Source organism: Pteropus vampyrus, unplaced genomic scaffold, assembly GCF_000151845.1.
Source record: "Pteropus vampyrus isolate Shadow unplaced genomic scaffold, Pvam_2.0 Scaffold170, whole genome shotgun sequence".
NCBI classification, from domain to species: domain Eukaryota; kingdom Metazoa; phylum Chordata; class Mammalia; order Chiroptera; family Pteropodidae; genus Pteropus; species Pteropus vampyrus.
The window spans coordinates 3268624-3279106 of NW_011888951.1; positions in this window are offsets into that span (position 1 = coordinate 3268624).

Genomic DNA, 10483 nt, shown 5'->3' on the forward strand with positions numbered 1-10483 from the left:
AAATACCCATGAGCCTCACCAGTCACACTGATTTTTTCTATTTCTTCATATTCTCTTCCATTCATTATACTTATGAGTACATACTGTAAAACTAGTATTTGCAATTCTCCATTTTCACTCATCCTTAGAATGGAGACATTGTCCCATGTGACTTCATTGTCTTCACCATTATATTCATAGTTATATTTCATAGAGTGGAACTGCAAGCATTAATTACTTAATCATTCCTCTATTGTTGGGTATCTAGGCTATTTCCAAACTTTTTGTTACAGATAATGTTGCAATGAAAAATAACAGCAATAATAACCACCATTTGTGGTGCGCCTATGACACTTTATATAGTTTTCTTTAAGCCTCTCAATAAATAATTCTTTGAAGCCAAAAATAAAAAAAGTTTGAACAGGGAGACATGTATTTCAGGGATACCGGGACATCGCTGTGCTGTCTGGTCCTGAGGGGTGGAGCCTGTGCAGCAGCCTGCTCAGGCTTAGGCCTACTGTCTGGATGTGGGAGGCTGGTTGTAACAAGTTTCCAGCAGTGAGTTCCAAAGGCCTAAACACTATACATACTCTTTTATCTGAAGGTCATAATCAGTCAGGCATATAAAGATGCTATTCACAAAGTATTTATTCCAGCATTTCATATAATAGCAAAATATCAGAAACAAGCCAATTAAGTTGGTGAAAATATCACAAGCGGGTCACTGATCATTTCTAATGGGAAAAGTAACTTTCTTGGCAAGTGACATATTCACGTATATCCTTTATTTGAATTTTACTTGTCAGTGGACTTGAACTAATCAAGAGCTGAGAACCATCATATGCCCACATATAGGTCCTCACCTTTATGCTGATTAATTAACTAGTTATCTTATTTACAGACACCAGGAAAGTTGATGATAATGAATAAATGCCTTTATTGTTATAGTCTTTCAATATTTCTTATGCTACATGCCTGGCACTGTACTAGGTGTTGGGGATACAGCAGGGAACAAATATTACAAAATGTAACCCCACCTATCTTCCCCCCACACAAAAATACTTTACAAAATCTTACCAGAAGCGTGGACCATAGATTTGACCATTTTTTAAAAAGTAAGGGAGGAGTAAAGGAAAGACTGCACTGGAATAAGTGTGGATTAAGACTCAGAAGGCTTACGTTTATTTTAAGCTTTCTAGCTGTATGACCTTGGGAATGTCACTTGACCTCTCTGCCTCGATTTCCTCATCTGCAAAATAGGGATAAAGGAAATATTTAATAAAATTGTTGTGAGGATTAAATTATTTTAGACATGTAAAGTGCTTAGAATAATGCCTGGCACGTGCTGAATGCAAATAAATGTTAGCTATTTATTATTGTTGCTGATTTCAACAACCCTGAGTAGGTCCAATAATGTCTCAGCTTCAGTTTTTTCCCCTGTAAAACAGTGGGTAATAGTAACATCTCCCTCATGGGCAAGGTTCAAGTGAGATGAAGTAAGTGAAAGCACTTTATAAACTGGGGGTTCAAACTATCGACTCAAAGCCTTTAGCGGTCAGCTGCTCAGGGAGCCCAGGGACATGAGGGATAATGAGGTGGAAGGTGGTAGAGAGTCATGGAAACTGTGAGCCGAGCGAGAAACCAACACAGCTCCAGCGATTGTGGTCACGCAGATGTTTTCAATGAAGCCACAAATCCAGACTTTTATGTAAGATCTCTAGTTTCTAAATGTTGACAATTGAATCAGATTCTTGTAAAACACTTTGAGGGCCAATCAAAACAAGGGTGCAGGCCCCCAATCTGTGGTTCATTATAAACTTTTACAATGATTACTTAATAAAACAATGGGGGTGGGAGAACTATGAAAACAGCTGATAAAATAATTAACCTGAAAAGCAAGAAATAACCAACAGTAATTGGGTAGTATGTGTCATGCACATTATAGCATTTGATTCTCCCAGCAATCCAAGAAAAGGAGTTAGCATCCCTATTCTACAGATGAGGAAACTGAGGCCCAGAGATGCCTAAGGCCGTAGAACCAGTAAGTGGCCAATGGGGTTAGATGGGTTAGATGCCATGTCTCTGTGACTCCCAAACCCAATCTCTTTTCACTCTGATGCCATGGCAAGATTGCAGCACAATTTCACCTGAACCCAAGGGCCCCTCGACTTCATTGCAGAACTAAAATGCCAAGGTGATGGGCAGAGGCAGCTGGCTCAGCATTCAGACGTGTTGCCCTGTGCTGCCCCACCATGGGGGAAATCTACATGAAGATCATTAAAGTTAACTGTGTCCCATCGTTCAATGCCTGATTCAGTCCTTGCCTAAAAGAGTCTTGGGATTTAGGGTATCTTTTCGGTAAGGCTTCCAGATCTGGAATAGGCAGCCTAAAGAGAAAGAAGAGAGAGGACACCAGAGTCTCCAGACCAAAATAGGTCTCAGAATCAGTCTAAAAGCAATATAAAAAATGCAGCAAGATCTATATATACTTAATGTTAAGAATCCAAACCATAAGTCTCTACATTTCTGTGGCTTAGACCAGTGGCTCTCATTACCTTCAACCCGATGCTAAGTCCCACCCCCCAAATCATTACATCAAAGCTGGGGACTTAATGGGGGCATCGGTTAGCTTGAAAGCTCCCCAGGTGATTGACTAACAATTACTGATCTAGTGTATACTAAGAGAATTGAGCAGGTACTTTATTCATTCAAGAGCTATTTCTTCAGCACCTAAGAACAAATTATTGTGAAAACCAAGCACTGATTTACAAGTGAAATTCTGGAATGCAGCTCATGTGTACGTTCATAAGTGAATTGGTACGTTTTATGTCTGCAACTCTGTGAAGGCAGAAATCAAGTTCCCCACAGTGCTAAACACTTCTGAGAACAACTTACTAATGGGTCAGTCATGCAGAAGGCAGCCTAATTGAATGTGTCATGTCTTTAAGTGTCTATACCTATGCACATGCTGTTGGCTTGGTCTGGAGTCCCTCTACGTACCCATTCTTCTGAGGACTAGGCCTTAGCCAGCTCCCTGGGATGGGGCCTCAAATTGGGGTACTTGTCACTTTTGTCTCACAGCCCCTCTACACTGTTGGTACTGGAAGAAACAATACCTAGCATATGAAACATAGATTATTGTTAGCTATGGCCAGAGCCTTAGAACTGGTCTTGGAGTTCAGAGTTCATCACAATCTAAGCCAGCTCAACCCCTTTGGCTAAGCAGTCCCCTCTGACCACCCTATCACTCAAGATAATCTTTCTCTCTATGAAGCTTCTAGAATGAGACAGAGGAAGAAAAGAGAAAATAAACTACTGTTTACATTTTACATATTTGGTCTTCAAGACAAGCACTCTGAGGCTGGGGTTATCATGAAGCTCCATCAGTAGCCTGAGGAAACTGAGGCCTAGATAGGACAGGGAATTATTTACAGTCACATAATTAATAGGGAATTAGTCTAGAATAATAGCAATAGTAGTAACAATAATAGTTAACAATTATTAAAATTTTACTATAGGCCAGAAATTGCTAAGCTGTTCTAAGAATGTACATGTTGGTACATGGTAAAGTCGATGTGGCCACAGGAGGAAATGAGAACAGGGCTTGAAGGGAAGAAATTTATTATGCTCACCAATCTCAGCGAGTGGGTCACTGTATGCCATGGGGCGGTGTCACAGAGGAAAGTTCTGGTGTGGGTCAGGGAACAGAAGGAGCGAGGGAAAGTCTGGGCCAGAGCCTTCACTGGAGCAAGGTAAGCAGTGAATAAGTCTGGTGGGCTTTGGGCTAGAGAGGTGGTCTTTAGTTGCTTGTACCTGACCCTTGGATAATTAGGGCAGGGGAAATATTGTTTTGGTGTGTGTGTGAGTTAGATTAGGAGGTAGTTAAAAGGGCACAGGCTCAAGATTGGCTGGTTTGCATGAGAAAGCAGTGCTCAGGAGCAGGTTGTTACTACCTTTAGGAATTAGTTAGCTCTAAGAGAGACTGTCTCTTTCTGGCTCTGTAAAGCCCATGATGCCAGAGCATCAAGAAAACAAGAAGCCATAGTTAATGTAATCGTCCCTGTGATGAATGAATGCCAAATAGACAAATAGAGAATCTAAGAAAACACAGTTAGAACATGTTCATATTGCCCTCTGAACAAAGAACTGTTATTAGCTCCACTAGTTAATGGTGAGGAAACTGGGCTCCTGAGTGATTAAGTGAATTGCCCGATGCCATCGAGCTGGTAGGGTAGTGGAGCAGGATTCATATCTAGGTTCCTGATACTCACAAGCCCATTGTGCCACCTCGATGTCCCCTTGTACCAAGTACCAGGGCTCAGAAGGAAATGGGAGAAAAGGTGGCCACACCTTCCTCCCACCCCCACCTAGTCTCCTAGCTGCTCCATATGGATTGAAAACTCTTTTCTACAGAAGCCTGATTCTCTGGTTTCTCTTTCAAACAGCAAGGTAAGAAGTGCTGGGGTCCAAATTCTAGCTATGTTATTTACTAGCTAAGTGTCCATTGGAAAGTCAACTTATTTTGGCCTAAGTGTTCTCATTTGTAAAATAATGGTGATAATATCTCCTCATGGGGTTGTAATATAAATTGGATGAAATCACAAGGGCTCAGCACAGAATAGGTGCTGAATAAATGGGGTTTCTCTTGGTGTGTTGATTGAGACCAGGTCTTCATTCACATTGGAAGAGGTCAGTTCTCTCAGAGTGCAGATGTCTCCTCTCCTCACCCAGGAAAGTTATCGGGAGTTGCCCTCTCCTTAATCATGTGGGGAATGACATCTGGGTAGGGAGAAAGTCTCACCCTCATTTGCCTGACTGGTCTGACACCTTCAGAGTTTGTTAAAATATGGCTGGATATGCCTTGCCATTAAGTCCAGGTCAGATTGCAGGAGAAGCTGGCAATGGCATCGGTTTCTGTGCTTTGCATTCCACATATGTGGAGATGTCATACCTTAGAAAAGAAATCTAGAACCCAAAATGTTTCATGTTCTCTTTGTACGTACATCAACTTCTATTTGCAAACTGAAGTTTCCTAGGTCTGTCTGGCTTTAAAAGGCAGAACCTTCTTTCTCTGTTATGTTTTTACTTCCTTATACCAAATGACAAATAATTTTTTTTTTTTTTAACAACCTGTTAAAAATTGTTAGTGTTCTCTGGCATTCTATGGAAAAAATGCTGCCTACTCAATTAAGATGTCCTTAGATTAATAAAAGGATGTGAGTCTGGCTGGGAGGAAGTGTAAGAGAAAGATGCTGTGCAAAGAACCCATGTTTTAGACAGTTATTTATTACCTTACCAGATCAAATCTTTCAAGTATACAGTCCATGGATTTTCCTCTTGAAAGATATCAGACAAAATAGACTAAGGCAAAAAATATAGCCAGAGATAAGGAGGGTCACTATCTAATGATAAAATGATCAGATCACAAGGAAAACTTACATGCAACTTAACAGAGCCTTAAAGTATATAAATTACAAATTGAAAGGATGACAAAAAGAAAAAGACAAATCCACTATCTTAATAGTAGATTTTAACATGCTTCAATCAGTAATTGATAGATCAGACAGACACAAAAATGAGTACTGATATAGAAGATTTGAACTAATGTATTCTCAAGTTTGAGTTAATGTATGTACATATAACACTGTGTTCATCATCTACAGAATATGCATTCGTTCCAAGCACATGTGGAACATTTATAAAAATTGAACAATTTATTGGGTCATAAAGCAAATCTCTACAAACCTCAAAGGATTACTATCATATTTCCTCATTCTCTATCCACAATAGGGTTATTAGAAATCAGTAACAAGTTTTTTCAACAAATGGTGCCGAAACAATTGGATATTTACATGGAAAAAAGATTAATTTAGACCCTTTATTCACACCACACATAAAAATTAATTCAAATGGATTATAGACCAAAATTTAAGAACTAAAACTATAAAACTTTAAGAAGAAAACATAGGAGAAAATCTTCTTAACTTTGGATTAGGCAAAGAGTCTTAGGACACTAAAAGCATGATCCATGAAAGAAAAAAATTGATAAATTGAACTTAGTGAAAAATTTTTGTACTTTAAAAGACACTATTAAGAAAATGAAAAGATTAACCACAGACTAGAAGAAAATATTTGCAAATCATAATTCCGATAAAGGTCTTATATCCAGAATATATAGAAGTTTTACAACTGAAGACAAACGATCCAATTTTTTAAATCTTTTAAAGCAGAAGATTTAAAGACATTTTGCCAAAGAAGATACATTAGTCCCCCACTTCCTGTGGTATCAGTTAATTATGTTCAATCTCAGTTTGAAATATTAAATGAAAAATTCCAGAAATAAACAATTCCTAAGTTTTAAATTGTGCACTGTTTTGAGTAGACTGATGAAATCTCATTCTATCCCACTCTGCCCTTTAGTTACTTCGTAGCCATCTATGTTAGTGATTGGCTTTCAGGGTATTGCAGTGATGGTGTTCAAGTACCTCTTATTTTACTTAATAGCGGCCCCCAAGGCACACGAGTAGTGATGCACAATTTGGATATGCCCAAGAGAAGTCATAAAGTGCTTCCTTCAAGTGAAAAAGTGAAAGGTCTTGACCTAATAAAGAAAAAAAAATCTGAGATTGCTAAGATCTATAGTAAGAACAAAATTTCTATCCATGCAATTGCCTAATTTATAAATTAAACTTTATCATAGGTATGTATGTATGGGGGGGAAAAACAATATAAATAGGATTTGGTACTATCCACAGTTTCAGGCATCTACTGAGAATCTTGGAATGTATCTCCTGCGGATAAGAGAAGACTACTGTATATGAATAGCTAACAAGCACATTAAAAGATGCTCAGCATTGTTAGTCATTAGGAAGATGCAAATTAAAACCACAAAAAAATGCCACTTCCTACACACTAGGACTGCTTTAATAAAAAAGACAGACAATAATAACTAGAAGAAAGGATATAAAGAAATTGGAATCCTCATATATTGCTGACAGGAATGTAAAATGCTATATCCACTTTGGAAAACAGCTTGGCAGTTTCTTAAAAAGTTGAACATAAATTTATGTTTAACGACCTAGTCATTTGACTCAGATATCTACTCAAGATAAATGAAAACATGTGGCCACAAAAAGACTTGTACATGAAAGTTCATTGGAACATTATTCATAAAAACCAAAAAGGGGAAATGATACAAATGTCTGTTAACTGGTAAGTGGGAAAAACAAAAGGTGGTATATCCATATAATGTAATACTATTCATCAATATGAGGAATCAACTACTGATACATGCTACAAACATGGATGAACTTCAAAAATATTATGCTAAGTGAAAGAAGCCAAATAAAAATGACCACATATTGTATGATTCCATTTGTACAAAATGTCCAGAAAAGGCAAACCAACAGAGATAGGAAGCAGATTGGTTTTTGCCTAGGGATGGAGGTGGAAATAGAGATTGACTAAAAATGGGCATAAGGGGTCTTTTGGGGATGATGGAAATGTTCTAAAATTGGATTGTGGTGATGATTGCACATCTCAGTAAATTCACTAAAAACCATTGAATTAATTGTATGCTTAAAATGGATGACTTGTATGGTATGTAAATTATAACTAAATAAAGCTTTAAAAGATAAATAGATAAACCTTATGCTGGGAAGTTAAGAAACATATATATAAAAAAACCCAAAAAGCAAAAACCCTTTTAGCAAACTAAGAATAAGAGAACTTCCTTAAACTGATTAAGAGTATCTACCAAAAAAATCTATAACAATAACAACACGTAATGGTAAAATGTTGGGAAAATTTCTCTTTAAGATCAGGAGCAACAACAACAAAAAGATCAGGAATAAGAAGATGTCTCAAATCATGTGGTTTTGTTTTTTTTTTCCCACTCAATTTTATGCTGACGGTCTTAACCATGGGGATAAGGGGGAAAAGAAGATATAAAACGTGTAAGAATTGAAATGAAAGATGCAAAACTGTCATTATTTGCTGATGATATATATATCTGTCTACATAGAATACCTCAGAGTACAAGAGAATTTAGTAAGTCAAGAAAATATGAAATCCAGGTGCAAAAATCAATTTCATGTCTATACACCAGAAACAAACAGAAAATGCAATAAAACCAGATACTATTTACAAGAGCATCAAAAATACAAAGTATATAGAAATAGATCTAAAGAAAAAGATGGTCAATTCTTCTGGAGAGAAATGATAAAACTATTGAAACAATCTAAATAAATAGAAAGCTTTATCATGTTCATGAATTGGAAGATTTAATATAATAAAGATGTTAAATCTACCAAATTGATAAATAATTTCCATGCAATTCCAATGAGAAGCACAATTTTTTTTCTGGAACTTGACAAGTTTTTCTAATTTTTTGTGCCTATATTGAAGGCCTATACATTCCTAAAGAGGAAGGAACTATCAAGAGACTTACCCGACAAAGAATTAAGAAGTATCATAAACTTATAGTAATTAAGACAGAGTGATAGTAACCAAGGTATTACAGACCCAAACACACACAGAAATTGATTTTATTGCAGAGTAGGCATTTTAGTTCAAGATAAAAGGATAGATTTTTCGACACACGGCACTGGGACAGTTAGCTAACCTTAAGGAAAAATATGATATTAGACTCTTAACATCAGTCTTTAACCAGGTTTGGTGGACCTGTATGAAAATAGTAAAAGTATACAACTCTTAGGAATTTATATGGAAGAGTAACTTTTTTAGGGTAGGGAAGATTTTTAAAATAAGACACAGACTAATAATAAAGAAAAAGATTGATATATTCTATTACATTAAAAGTTATAACTCTGTTTATTTAAGGATGTGATAAATAAGATAAACATATAAATGATAAGGAGTTAATATCTAGATTATATAAAGGAGATCTATAAATCCGTAAGAAAAGACAAACGACCCAATTAAAAATGGGCAAAAGAAATCAACAGATTTCACTGAAGAGGAAACACAGATGGCTCACAAACACATTAACGTATATTAAGTTCAGTAATCAGGAAGATGCAAATCTATACTATAATGCAATACTATTTCACACCCACCAGGTTGGTAGGAGTTAAAAATTAATCAATACCACATGTTGGTGAGCATGTGGAGCAATGGGAGCTTTCATATCTTGTGGATGAATGTATCGCCTGGTAAAAGTAATTTGGAAAACAGGAGGCATTACCTAGTAAAGTTGAATATCTGCATAACTGACAACCTAGTAATTCCATTGCTATGAATATAACGGAGAGTCTTGCACATGTACACTTGTATTCAAGGATGCTTACAGTGGCATTGTTGATAATAGTCAAAAATTGTTAAAAAAATACAAATATCCATCAACAACATACGATAAACAAATATTTCATCTATTCCACAGAATGCCATATAGCAGAGAAAAAATAAATTATAGCTATACTCAATGACATTTCCTCTTAACAGCATGATGTTGAGTAAAGAAAAATTCAATGTTCAAATTACATAAGTTCAAAAATAGGCAGAACTAGGTAATATATTCAAATCTATAAAGAAAAATGATGGAATGATAAAACACAAAATTTTGGAGAGTGGTTACTGTGAGGAGAGAAGAAAAATAAAATAAAAACTCCCCTTTTGAACAATCAGCACATGAGATGGTTAGACCTATGTTTTTAGATTTTATTGATCATAGCTTGAGACCAAGGGAAGCACAACAGCTCTGCTCGAGTGAATTGCCCTGACATATATGCCCTCCTAAGAATTTGCATGCTGTTAAGGGCCAGGGAGCCTAGTCAGCCTCACTGACTCTAACAGGAGCCAACGCTTGACATTTACCTCTTGACTCCAGAGCTAATAACTAAAGATTTTTAGCACCATAGCCCATATTGTGTTTCTCAAGGGCCACATTCACTATCAATCAATCAATCGATCAATCAATTAATCAATGCATTAACAAGCCCTGGACTTAACAATAAGAAAAGATGAGATTTAATGACAACTCAGAGCCAGTTGACTTTTGACCTCAGGTACGTCCCATTCCTTGCTGGCATCTCTTCTCTCCTCTGTAAAACATTGCTTGGTCTAGATAGTTACGTGACCTTTTAAATACATACTCTCTTTGAAGAAACAGAAAGGTTTCACAAATCAAAGATTAAGATGTGGACCTTACAGAGGAACATCTCCCTCTCCCCCAACATTGGGAATTTTTTTGGCCGGTGGGGTTAGATAGAAACAGCTCCACTAGCCAAGAAGATTTTGTTGAGTTTTACTCTGTGGGTCATGGAGTAAAAGAAGAGAGATTTGTGTTTGTTTTCCAAAGTTAAAAAGATATTGAGTATACTTTTAAAAGCAAAACCTCCCTCAGAGTTTCTGCCATGCCCCTCAGAAGGGTTTGTGCTGCATCCCCGCCCTCCTAGAGTGGAGAATCACTTAATCGGAGGACAAATCTGTGGTTGTGCCTAGCTCTGGTGCCTGGTCTGGGTATCTGAGAAGGCACAGAAAGGGA